This window comes from Haemaphysalis longicornis, unplaced genomic scaffold (genome assembly GCF_048455015.1).
Source record: "Haemaphysalis longicornis isolate Haplotype H1 unplaced genomic scaffold, Haemaphysalis longicornis Haplotype H1 scaffold_7, whole genome shotgun sequence".
In the NCBI taxonomy this organism is placed as follows: domain Eukaryota; kingdom Metazoa; phylum Arthropoda; class Arachnida; order Ixodida; family Ixodidae; genus Haemaphysalis; species Haemaphysalis longicornis.
In genome coordinates, this window is record NW_027526422.1 from 16,157,126 (window position 1) to 16,170,368 (window position 13,243).

At 45.9% G+C, this 13,243-nt stretch overlaps 1 protein-coding gene across 3 annotated transcripts in view; it reads left to right on the forward strand.

Annotated features, from left to right (window-relative positions):
• Lin (protein lines homolog) overlaps positions 1-13,243 on the forward strand; it is a 32,279-nt gene that overhangs the window by 17,073 nt on the left and 1,963 nt on the right. The window contains exons 8-10 of one of the 3 annotated variants that reach the window (XR_013317286.1): positions 41-176; positions 2,098-2,200; positions 3,588-4,667. The exons of 1 other annotated variant lie outside the window; for it this stretch is intronic. The gene's annotated coding sequence lies outside the window, so the exon portion shown is untranslated. Of the gene's footprint in view, positions 1-40; positions 177-2,097; positions 2,201-3,587; positions 4,668-13,243 lie in introns of those variants that run through there. One more of the 3 variants, XR_013317285.1, reaches the window with a different exon arrangement.

The following is a 13,243-nucleotide window of genomic DNA, read 5'->3' on the forward strand; positions in this document are numbered from 1 at the left end:
TTGGTTTTAAAACGGGGTGCTTGGGATTATTCGGGGTCAGATCCTCAGGTTTCAATCACAAACGTCTCCACGTCCAACTGTCACCTCGATTCGGCCGCCGAGATTCATTCGTCCCTGCGCTGAACCTCCAGAACCACAAGATGTACCATCCCGTCGAAAGAGCCATCGCCAAAACGGTAAGTCACAACTTTTATACGAACAGCACGATGTTCTCATGCCAAACTGTGCCTGTATGCGCCAAAATAGTTCTGTTCTTCTTGCAAGGTTCACAATTTGCTACCCCATTTTTTGGAGTCACGTTTCGTGCATCCATGCGGTTGCTTAGCACCAAAGAGGATAGGGACCTATGTATATTTTTGGGGTGCAAAAAATTTAATTGAGAATAATTCGCTACGCAAATTCGCTACGCAAATTCGCTACGCAAATTCGCTACGTGGGAGGGAAAATAGAAGCAGTTGTTAACGCAATAACTGAAAACTGAAAGGTCGGGTTTAGTAACCAGTCCTCAGTGCTATATGGGGAAGGGGGGGGTAGAGGTGGACAGTCAGCTCTTCACGCTTAGCAGTTAGGCTTGCGAAGCGTCAGAAGCGAGGAGAATAGTTTTGTGCTCGTTGCAGCGGAGGTGATTTTGAGGAAAATATTCACAAACTATTTAGCTTCGACCGAATGATAGGAATCTGAGCCTGGTAACATTTACAACTTGAGAAATGGCAGTATATAGAACTGACAGCTACTGATCTCGGATAATTCCCACCATTTTTCATAAAACGAAAGGGTTTAATATCGAAAAGGCGCTCTACCATCATAGTAGCTGCTATGTCAAATAATGTAATCTGTGACAAAGTATTCTTTTTAAAATTTGGTTGCAATCGAAGATTATATGCTCCTTATACCATAAGAACCAGATTGCGCGGAAATGTATGGTACAACCATTCAACGAAATGACAACAATTCGTTTATTAGTTTGTTGTCATGTGTATAATATTCAGTATGCTTTTTCTAGCAGATTTTTACCACAAATAAGTGTGTTGCCTGTTTTTATTAATAAGAACCGAACTTCGCCCCCTACAAAACAAAAAACTCACTTTCCCGTGACTTGTGAAACTCAACTAGTTAACACCTGTCCGAAGCTTCAGCTTGGGCCACCAGGATTTTCCATTACGTGTTTTTATGTGTTGCCTAAATGCGTTGTATGCGCGGCTGGAGGTATGTTAGGAGCATACATACGTTCTGTTTTGTTTCTTTCTTAGTTTTGAGCGTGTAATAATTGGGTTCTCTTTGTTGTTCAGGGACAATAACTGCGGTCTTACAACTACTGTGCCCATGTTCGCGGTTTAGTGTTCACAATCTATTTTATTATTTTGTTCGGGACAATTGTCTGAGTATTCTCAATATTCTCAAATATGCTTCCACTCCCGCAGTCTACGGCGCGTTTCATTTATGAAACCTATTTCATATTTTGTACTGAACGTGCGTGGAACATGAGAAAGAATAGTCATTGCACGTGAGAATTATATCTCCCATAAAACGTTATTCGTCACAGCGCGTGAATCTGAAGGATCGTAAGCACAATAAAGGCGCTTCCTTATTTTTACGATTGCGGTCGTACTCGCTGGGTAAAACATTTCCACAGCGGCGCAAAGCACTTATGTTCTGTGAAAATAGCCTTAAATCAATCACCTCCAAGGAAATAAATGCAGGAATGTCATTGTTATTCTCCGGTGGTGCCTAAACACACAATTTCGAGCTTTGCTGTGCGGCTAATTACGTTACGACGTTGTGCTTCTGAGCGCGAGGTTCGCATTTTCGATTTCCGTTTGCAGGAGCCTTTTTTGTGGTGTAGGCGAAAATAAAAACGGCTGCGTGTTTATATTTCGGACCACCTTACATATTCTCAGGTCCTCTAGTACGGCGTCCTTGAAACCGAAGAGGTTACTTCGGCACACAAAAACCGAACCTCCGTTCTTGCAGGCTCTCCAATTCGCAAGGGTAACGTACTGAGCGTGGCGAATTATCACCAACGTGAATTTCAGAATATGTGTGTGCGGTGGTTCGCAATACGTTTGCCAAGAGCTTTTGTTCTTTCGAACTCTACAGATGAGGCAAGTTCATGAAAAGAGAAGCTAAACCACACAAGACTTTGGCAGCAGTGGCAGCTCGACGGGCACTGGAACTGACACCCGCACGCTTGCGTTTCCAGGTTTGTGTAACCTCTTCTTAGTGTCTGTTTTAACTGCTCGGTTCTCTTGGTGCGGCTACTGCCAAGCTCTTGCTGCTGTTGCCAGATTTTTAAATGTCTATAGCCGCAATTTCGGATGATATGACCAAAGCTACCCAGGACTTTCGCCAAGGAATCAGGGTCAACAAACGGTTTGGAGAACTGACTGCACACTGTCGCAAAAAGAATACGCAGAGCCTGAAGCGCACGGTCACCTTTCTTGAATAACTGTGTGCAGGCATTGAATTGGCAGATTGACAAAAACAGAAGGCGCACAACAACCTTAGAACAAGTGTCGCCAAATAAGAGCATTGGGCTTTTAGAAACATCTTCACTTCGAAATGAAAACGCCGATAAAACCTATGAAGTATTTACTGAAAATATTGTCAGCCTATGAAGAATATCGTGGAAAAAGTTCGACCACCAAAAGCCTGACGACCGTGAATTGCAGCAGTCTTAGAGTATATATGATACGCTAGAACAGTAATCTTTATGACCGTTTTATTAAAAACACAAATGTTGACTTCCCAATAATTAGAAGAAAAAAACGAGAATAAAACGAACAGCTTACTGCGGAAAATTAAGAACTGATTTTGAAAACTTGTTTCTCTTATATAATCGACAGACTGATTACTTGGAAACGTTGAAATAGACTCGCAAGTCACGTTTGCAATGCAGAAAACGCTCCTGGCTAAATTATTCTGGACACCACTATCGCTGGAACTAGTAATAGGCATTATGACTTTTGTGTCTGTAGCGAATAGTGGTCATGATGTGAACTACATGCTTTTCCTTGCCCAGAGAACATGGGAAGTGCCTTCTCGTATCCTTTGACAGTACCGGAAATCACTTTTGTCTTTAGAAACGAGAAAGTGCTGTGATGTTGATTGCACATACATTAAGCCTATTAAACACGTTATTGGTATAATACAACCTATTTTGGAATACGTAATCACATAAATTTCTCATCAGAAATTTTCCAACGAGGCCTGTTATCTATAAAATCTGACCAAAACGTAATGTAAAATTATTGGCCAATATCGATTATATCGATTGCCCATTTCTTTGTGTTTATAGAAAAATTAACACTGCCATTTGGGTCATTTTTGTTAAAACACAATATTACGCCGTATGGATTCTGATTAACCAGACATCCGAAAATAAAAGCAAAACACAACAATGTTGTTTTTACGTCTCTGGGTATTGAAAAGTGAAGTTCTAAAAATGCAACTAAATATGACGGGTGTCGTGGTTTTAGCGCGAGTGAAAGCAAAAAAAAAATGTGCAGGAAACACGCAAAGAATTAACCGAAGCACTGCTTTCTGGTTTTTATTTCACTGATATTTCACGGCACTGCTTTTTATTTCAGAGCAAGGGCTTCCTCATAAAATGGAAAGGTTGTTCCAAGTGGGAATGTACTGTGGAGCCAAAGAAGAACCTGAACAATGCCTGTTTGCGGGCGCTCGCCCACCCAAGGAACCCATCTGATCACCGGCTTGAATCTGCATCCGAAGCCTTCCTATATGCGGTGCAAAAACAACTCTTCAACAGCCGTCAATCAAGTGGCCTCATCGAGGTGAACATCGACCCAGACATCTGTCGCTGGGTTTTCCGCGGAAAGGGGAAACAGCTTGAAAAAGGCTGGTTGCTTTGTGACGAGCAGGGCTTTGGTAAAATGGAGCTGCCTTGTGGGTGGTACTCACGTGAAACCAAACTTGGCAACATTGTCTCTGTAGAGTTTCCAGTTCGAGTGAAGGGCACCGTGACTCGACAAAAAGCAAGCAAGCGGTTCTCCTGCAGATTTCCGATCGAGACTCTACAAGTGTTCCTCGTGACTAAGATAGTAGAAGCAGATGTCTAATACCGCATGCTTATGTCAACGTCATACCAGAGTATAGGAAAGGAGGGCTTAGGATTTTGCCAGGTCTCCTTTTTCTTGTGTTTTACACGCAATCGCCACTTAATCCGCCTGGACTCGCCTCCCCTGTCGTGTGCTCCGTCTGTGCGTGGCAACAATTGGATACAGTTTAGGCCGTGCCGTGACGTAGGGACTAATTGAACGGCCTTTTGCCGCTGCGGCTTCGTTGGCGTGGCTATGGGCCTCTTTCTTTCCGTAATGGTTCATGTTGCTTGGCTGCTTGTACAAGAGTGACGTTTTTTTTGTTTAGAATGACGTTGTTGTAGTGCGCTTTCTTGTTGTCGTTGCCTCAAACTCCTTTTCAATTGATTGTATACCCGTCTCGCCGCGTTGGATGTTTTGGCGTGCGCCTGTGTGTTATAAGTGAGCTTTCTGTCACAGCCCGCTTTTAAAGATGACTTCAGTGGAAATTTTCTAGTTTTACTCTTGCGCTTACTAATGAAATGGCAATAAAAGTTAAACACGATAAAGAGCTGCTGAACAAGTCAAACTCAGAAGTAGTTGCTTCGTATGTACCTTCAGGTGTTATACAGTAGAATCTCGATGATACGAATCTCGCGGGACCGCGAAAAATATTCGTATCATCCGAAATTCGTATGAACCAACACAGACCAAAAAATTGAGCGCTGAAAAAAGTTTTCGTTTATTTCTTTTCTTACTTTGGCGTGACCAAATCCGTGATTTTTTCTGCTATTTTTTAACCCCCACGTCACAAAGCAGTCCTTTCTGGAGCGCGTAACGCTTCGCCTAGCTTCGCGCTTGTCTCCTTACTCCCGGTATCCAAGCTCGCTACACGCCGCAACAGTCAAGCGTGAACCGCATGGTGCGTTTTTGCACGCGATTCGCACGCCTCGGCTTTGCGCGCGCTGTATTTTCACGGCCGCATTGACGATTTCGCGCCCGCGGTATCTCCTACCTCGGTCAGAAAAAGACGCTGACGACTTGCGAAACGCTCGAGACAGCCCGCTGACTCCGCCCGAGATGTTTAGGCTTAGCACTCCGGCAGATATTTTATGGGCGCTTTCACTAGCGGCGCGGATGGTGTTTTATAGTACCGTTTTCGCCAACGTTATCAGCTCCTTTACTGAACAAGAAACTTCGTGCCTGCCTTGAGCGGCATCTTAAAGAGCGGCTAGAAGCAGTCGCTCAAGCGGCCGTGCCAGCGGCTGAAGCCGCCGCCATGTTGCCGCCGCCGGCCGCGGCGCGCGCAGCGTGCGAGAGGTTTCGCGGCGCGCATGGGGCGTGCGGGGCGCGTTTTCGCGAGCAGAAAACAACAGCCCAGCCATTTCTGGAGAAAGAAGAGTGACAAATGGGGAGAGAGAGCCGTCACTTGCTTGTTCGGCAGTCGGGCGCCTCGCCGGCTCGTTCGTATCATCCGCCGTGCCGCGCAGGTCCGTTCGTAACAGCCGAAATTTTTCCCATTGCAAACAATGCAATTTTGCCGGGACTTTTCAGAAATTCGTATCATCCCGAAATTCGTATCACCCATAATCGTATCATCGAGATTCTACTGTACTTCCAAGCGATAGCGACTATTTTGAGGACCGCGTGAATGCTTTGTGCAGGTGCGCAGAGAGGCGTTACAAAGATCTGAAGGGCCGCGCCAAGGTTTCTTTTTTGAAAAAAAAACGCTGTCAGTGACAATAAGCAGTGCGAGTTGCAGTCATGAGAAAGAGGAGTCTATCAAGGACATTGTAATTCACGCGTTAGAGGAAGAACTGGGAAGACTTGAAACAGTTTCAAAGCAAACCATCAGCGAGCTTCAGGAGTTTATCCGAACGTTCAAAGTGAAGTGCGGTGGGCTGGAAAAGAAAAACACAGACCTTACAGAAAATCCCAACCTTAACAGCGGCAAAAGGATAGGAGAAGGAAGCAAAAAAAACAGACCGAAGGAAACTGCATGCTGTGGGTTTGTCGATCAACCAAGCTCTAGAAAACATCCTTGATAGTTACGGCTTGAGTGCGTGCCAGCTTGTTGTTTCGGATGTGAAAGACCTTCTGCACAAAATCACTTTTCAGGAAGATGGAACAGTACTCGTGAAGCGCAATGCCAAAAGAGACTTCTTGGGCAGCCGTAAAGTTGAGTACGACATACTTTGTTCGCCAGACAAGAGAAACGTGCGTGTAATGGCTGTCCTTCTGGATAGCCATTTTGTCAGCAATGTATTCTGGGAACAACTTTCAGCAGCCGTGCCTAACTTGCCTACACTGCGACTTTTAAATTCTTACCGTGAAAAGGTCAACTCGAGCATAAACGTTTTCAGTACGCGGGGATCGTCACCCGGCACTCAGGTATCATTTCAAGAACAACTGCGATTATCTGTGCGTGACTTCGCTACGCGCAAAGGTGTAGGAGTAGCAGACCTTCGAGGCGAGCCGCTTTTTGTCAAAGTAGAAGGGGATGGTTGTGTTGTGAGTAGGAAGTCTGCACGGACAACCTTATCCTTTGTTCTAATTGATAGTGGCCGCCAGCTTCAAAGCCCTAGGCTTCACCGGCTTCTGGCAGTGGTGGAATGCTCAGAAAATTACTTCCACATTAAAGAAAGTTTGAGCGACTTCCTTGAGGAAGTTAACCTAACACCAGAAAAACGTCTACGTATTGACGTAGACGGCGAAGAGATTTCTGTGAAGGTTTGCTTGGGATCGGACTTGAAGTTCTTACTTCTAGTGCAAGGCTTCCAGTCAGCTTCGTCAAAATAGCTGTGCCCATTCTGTAGAGCTGACACGCGACAGCGCTCCTCTAAAAATCAAAGTGCTGAGGATTTTAACAGTCCTCCATTGGCTCGTACTTTGGAGAACATGAGAGAAAATTGCAATAAACAATCAAATCGAACAAAATTTATTCCTTTGTTCTTGGTGGAGCCCAGCCTAGTTTTGCCTGATGTGCTTCACGTGAAATTGAGAATTTTAAACCGCTTAATTGACTGCTTGCTTGCGGAATGTGAGGATAGAGACAATAGGGAGAAGGTCCGCAACCCAACAGCAACGGCAATTCACTTGCAAAGCATAATTTGCGCAATAAGGAATTGTGGAATAAAATTTGACGCATGGGTAGATGACAGGAAAGGGAGAAAATTTACATCTTTAGTAGGTGAAGACTGCGAACGCCTGCTGCGACGTTTGCCCCTGCAACTTCAAGGAAAACTACAGCCACAGACAGAGGCAAAAACCTTGCGTTTGTGGATACTATTAGAGAAAATTTTGCTTCATTTTAATAGTGACGTTACCGGCAGCAGTGTACAAAAAGAGGCGCTAGAATTTTTGCAACTTTTTGTGCAACTAGGAAGAGATGGATCAAAAGGATATGGCAAGGTCTTGTCCACCATGCTTCTAAAAAGCATGAATCTTTTGGCTGTCTTGGTTGGTTTTGTAGCCGAGGAATTGAGAAAAAAAAAATGATGTACTGAAACATATACATCACAGCAAAACCAACAAGTGGAACTCTACAGCTGATGTGTTAATTATCGCAAAGAGGCTAGAAACGCCGGAACACGTTCGAGAAGCTAGGCTGTACCGGAAGCTCGATACTGAGTACTGGGCTGAAGGCCTAATTGAAGAAAGTCGAGCTAAGAGGTCACGCTGTGCTGAAAAAAAAGGATGTAGTAGAAAAGACACCACGTAGAGTTGAAGAAATGGACGCCGCTGAGTTGCGCACTGAGCTGCAGTTGATTGGCGTAACAACAATTGTTAAGTCACCAGGAAAACTGCACCAAATGCTCACGAAAAGAAAAACGCAAGTGATGGCGCAGCAGACGGATGGTCAATTGCACGGAAATCTTTGATTAAACCCACCAGTTTAAACAATGCTTGTGTTTTGTACATACGAATGATTGTATTGTGCGTGCAACTTCACTGCGTGCTGTGTGTTATGAAAACTACGCTTGAATTTTTATTTTTTCATTTTGGAAATGTGCCATAAATTGAAAGTGTGGTGCCGCATCTGTGCTGTGCGAATCATGTGTTATGCTTTTCCGGGGCCCAGGGGCACTCATCTGTTAGCTCACTTGTGCTACATATCGTGTTAGTAACTTCATCTCGCTTATTTATGTTGACAAGCAAAGCGGAACAAATGTTAACGTTTGGCGCCCGTAAGCCAGCGCGCATTAGTCGCCAGCTATCGCGGAGGGCAGGACCTTGTACTTTAATTTTTGTGCCCACTTTGATAATTTTTATTGCAGCCTGGTACCAACGCAGGCGCCATCGCATCTTTGATGTAGTTATTCAGGCTCATAATCTTTTAGCCGAATAATATTGTTTTTCTGTGTTAAACCTTTCCGATAAAGCCGGATTTATAGTGACTAGGTGTGTAACTAGCGTTCGAGTCTGCATATCCTGCAAGAAATGGAAATAAATTTGACCGGTAAAACGTTTGTATTACCGTGCTAACCTTCATTAGTTCGCAAGCTGCCGAGCTGACTGACTTTCACGAGCTAAGGTCCGCCGTCAATGCACGGGTTTTTACTGAATAAGAAGAGCGTGGGTTCTCTGCATTAATTTATTTAATTCTCTGCAGCAGGCAATCGAGAACTCCGCGATTTTTCACTGTTAACGTGTGAACATGACCATCAAAAGTTATTCAATTGTTTGCATCGTTGATGCGCAAAATCATGCCCCCGCTTCGGAAACCTTTCTCGTCCCCTGACCAGGTTTCGCAAGGCAGCCGTTAATGGGTTTTAACCATCCCATGTTTGTCTGCTACGATAGACCTATAATCCTGTGGAGTTTCATTACGCGAATAACCTGACGTGTTTTAGATCCTAAACTAAAAATTGCAGCAGTTTAAGCAGTGGTCTGTTCACATCACGGTCGGCGGCCCAGTCATTTCGCCTACAACAACTTCCAAAACAGCCTATCCAGTAAAGACCAATGTGTGGTTGTGATTTTAATTGAAACTTCCTGGTACATTGCTTCCCCCTTTTCTTCCGCGCGTGCCATGTATTAAAGGGGCACTGACACAAAAATTTAGCATCTTGTTTTTTTCGTTGCGATAAGTAGCTAGTGACCTACTTATAACCTGTAGAAACCTCATTTGCTTCAGCGTGCGACGGTTGTTTAATTAGAGGGATTTTAAATTCGGCCAGTCGCAGTTTCGGTTTCAGCGAGTGCCGTGAAACGATGGATTTTGTGGATTTTGTGTGAACAAAGCTGACCACGTGACCGTCGGAGGGATATCACAGAGCAGAGCCGCCGTAGCACTGTCGAATCCGCATCGACGGCAGTTTCTGCGAATGCCCCACGTACTGATCTCGTGAGGCGCTTAATTAAAAAGCGACCGTGGATGTGACGCAGGCGCTGCGAGTGGAAATGCTACCGCGGCTAAAGAACGACGCGCGACGCTCGAGACGGTGGGTGGCAAGACGCGCGCTGGGAGCAGCCGGCCGGTCTGCCTACAGGTCCGCCTACAGATGTGTTCGGCTCAGCACTGCGGCGGATATTCGAGTGCCGCTCTCGTAAGCGGTGCAGATGACAATTTTTAATGCAACCCGCCATCGCATCATTAACTCCTTTCTCATGTAAGCCACTATGGTCGGGACTTGGGGACAATTTCGTGCAGCGGTAACAAGCTATCACTCGTGCTACCTGCGCCGGCCTGGGCCACTTCGCGGCCGTGGCCGCCGCCTGCACAGCGACCGTGCGGCTAGCTCAGTGGGCTTTTCGTGCCTCCGGCGCGTTTTCGCATCCAATGGTAATAAACAGTAATAGAAACAGAGTGCCTGGAATCGGTGTAGAACTTCGGTCGCGGCCAGCTGCCCGCTTAGCTGACGAAATCACGGCGCCTCCGCTGCCAACGATCGGGTCGTTCGTTCTCGAGAGCAGAAGCTCCGCCCTCCGGCCCTCCGATTGGAGCGGCGAGCCGGGCGAGCCCGCGTAAAACGCCGGTAGTGCGGAAGCGGCAAACACAAACTCGTGACGTGTTTGGATGTTTATTTACAATTGCGCGTGGTCCTCTGCTGGCTGCTCGGTTGCGTTTCGCACATTTCAAAATTGATTTTAAATATGTTCTAGGCTGTATTCGCCGCTGATATTTTGCAGATGATGTATATGTGTTCCCAACAATCTATCTCCGACGTTATCTCGCCTTCAAAATTTTGTGTCAGTGCCCCTTTAAAGTTTTGTGCATTGTTATTGTGCTGCTGTATTTCTCATGTTATTTTGTAAATACTTTGCACTATATGCGAATATGTTGCTGCTTATAATGTGTTTTATGTTCTGGCTACTTCATTCATAGCTTGTTCGTATGGGTATTTGCTTTGCAGTTCCTACGAAAATAAATTCTTGTGTTGGTACTTGAAATTCGTGTTTGCACGATTTTGACTTCGTTTGATCATTGAAAGTTCCAGCAAAATATTTGTTCCTAGCAGCAAAATATTTGTTCCTAGGTACGTCAAAAAGCAACTTCACCTTAATTATACTCTGCAGCTCCCAGGGTGGATAGAGTAGCAGCTACAAAGCAGAAAGTTCCCTACGAATCTCCATTACGCTGCTGGGACGAGAGTTTAGTAATAGTATGGGATGTGTATATGATTGTGTCCAAAGCAAATATTTCTGCATATGCAGTGATGTCATGACGAACCATTAAGCCATCTGTTACAGCCCTCTTAGCAACCGGAGGAGGAACGACTGCTGTCTACAGTGCGAAGGAACGACCTCATGTCACAGAGACGTGGCTCAGTATTTTTATGACTTCATGAAGTAATTGAAATTGATATGAATCCCGCTTCTGCTAAGAAAAAGTGGCCACTGACCTGACAGGCGCAACGGGAAGCAGGAGTCCTTAATATTCGGCTAATGAGATTTATCTTCTCTAAACTACATTGGCATGCTTAATTTTTCTCACATTACACATACTGATGCTAGAACTCCGTATTGACAGTCGGTTCGCCACCTTCCTGCTGAAGGGAGCGTGTCGACGCAAATTTTGGTTTGGGGGGGGGGGGGGGGCATCAATCCTCACCCTCCTTTTTTTTATGTTCGTAGTTCGACTAACTTTAAGCTTGCTTGAGTGGTTTGGTAGAAAAAGAAAATGAAAGCTCTAGGGATGTTATTGAGTCTTCATGGAGGCTCACCTACATACAACCTAGCGCGGGGGGATGGGGAAGAGGGGGTTAAAGACTAACGAGGAGGAAGGATAGAATAGAGAATAGAGTAAAGATTAGAAAGTTATAAAGGAAAGGGGTAGAATAGAGTTGTGCCACTGTGGCCCGAATTGCCGCGCACTAAACACATCACACACACAGGTCTGGCGTCGCACTACGTCCGGGAGTAGAGTCTCGACAGGAGCGGTGAAGCGACGAGGCGAGCTGGCGATGTGACGAGCCGTGCACGACGATTACGAGCTGCAGAGTTTGCTGGGCGAAGACGCGAACGAATGAGCGGGTGCTGGCGAGCGGGAGCTGGCGCTCGACGGCCCGACGCAGCCATCGCGAAAGAGCGAACGCAAAACACGTCTGATTCCTTCGGCGGCGACAACCAAACTCCAAACTCCTAACTTTCAGTGGTCCTCCTTTCCACTCCTCCCAGAAAAAAGGAGGGGTGGGCGCCACGTAGCGTCAGTTTTTCGAAGTTTGTGGCAATACGCCTCACCCTGGCCATGAAAAGTGTTGCAGGGAACCTACGCAAACAACGTTGCAAGAAATCTACACTAAAGGGTTTGTAGCCCACAACCTGAAGTACTCACACCCGGGAGTTGTTTTTTCTATCTGTTTTCTGAGCGCCACAATTTTGTGTTAACTAGTGCGGAACGACCTGAAATCCAGCCTGTTCTCATAGGCCGCAGCAGAAAAAGTTTAGATGGCCTGGGAACCTCGTAAGTTAGTCATACAAGCCCAAAATTTTGTCACGGCATGCCGCTAGAGCCATGCTATGTATATCCCAGAGTGGATTTTTCTAGCTGTCTTCGTTATTAAACTGCGCCCCATTCAGTTACGCCCCGGACGAGCGAACCGCCGGGAGAGGGCGCAATCAGGTTTCGGCGGCGCGTGTCCCTCAATCCTGAAGATGAACTGAGATACTTCCTGTTGACAGCAAATGCTCAAGAAATAATCAACACCATAGGCTACACTTGCTGTAGAGTGTGCTACTATTATCTCAGGAGCAAGAGTTAATTAAAGCTGATCCAGTTTCTACAGTACAAGAACTTTAGTGAAGTGCAGTGTTTGTTTATCATGCATATTTGCTAGCACGGTACTTTATTTTTAGGAAAGAACAGCTGTTCTGAACTCCTTTTGCTCTCCAAATCATTGCCCTGGCTATATTTAGTGTTGCAAACACTTGTCACATACTTTTATTGTCTCCAAATCATTGCCCTGGCTATATTTAGTGTTGCAAACACTTGTCACATACTTTTATTGTCAAAGTGAATTGACTATCGAAACAATGCAGCTGCCTTGCAGATCCCTGCAAAACTAGTTTTGGACTCTCGAGTAGGGGTGTGCGAATATTCGAAACTTCGAATATTCGATTCGAATTTTTTGGTATTCGATTCGATTCGAATGACACTTTTATGGTTCGAAATATTCGAACCATCCAAAACTAAAAAAAAAAAAAAAAAAAATTCAGAGCGTGTCTCAGCAGCAAAGTGGCGAAGCATATACACGGCGAACGGTACGTGCTTTCGCAGACTGTATCGGTGTTGTTGTTTTCTGCTCGCGAAAACGCTCTGCGCACGCCCAACGCGCGCTGACACCGCCGGGAAACCACCCCCACTAGAGTGAACTAGTACACTCTACCCCCATGCTGCGCGCGGCGCGGCCGGCGGCGTCATCATGGCGTCGGCTCCAGCCGCGAAGTGGCGCGGGCGCTTGAGCGACCGTTTCTAACCGCTCTTTAAAATGCGGCTCAAGGGAGACACGAAGTTGCTTGTGCAGTAAAGAAGCTGATAATGCATGCGAAAACGGTACTATAAAACATCATCCGCGCCGCTAGAAAGCGCCCGTAAAATATTTGCCGGGGTACTAAGCCTAACCATCTCCGGCGGAGCCAAGCCGGCTGTCTCGATCTCATCGCAAGTAGTCAGGCTCCTCCATTCTGCCGCGCGCGTCGTGCGTCATTTTCTGACCGAGGTAGGCGCCACCGCAGGCGCGAAATCGTCGATGCGGGCGTGAAAA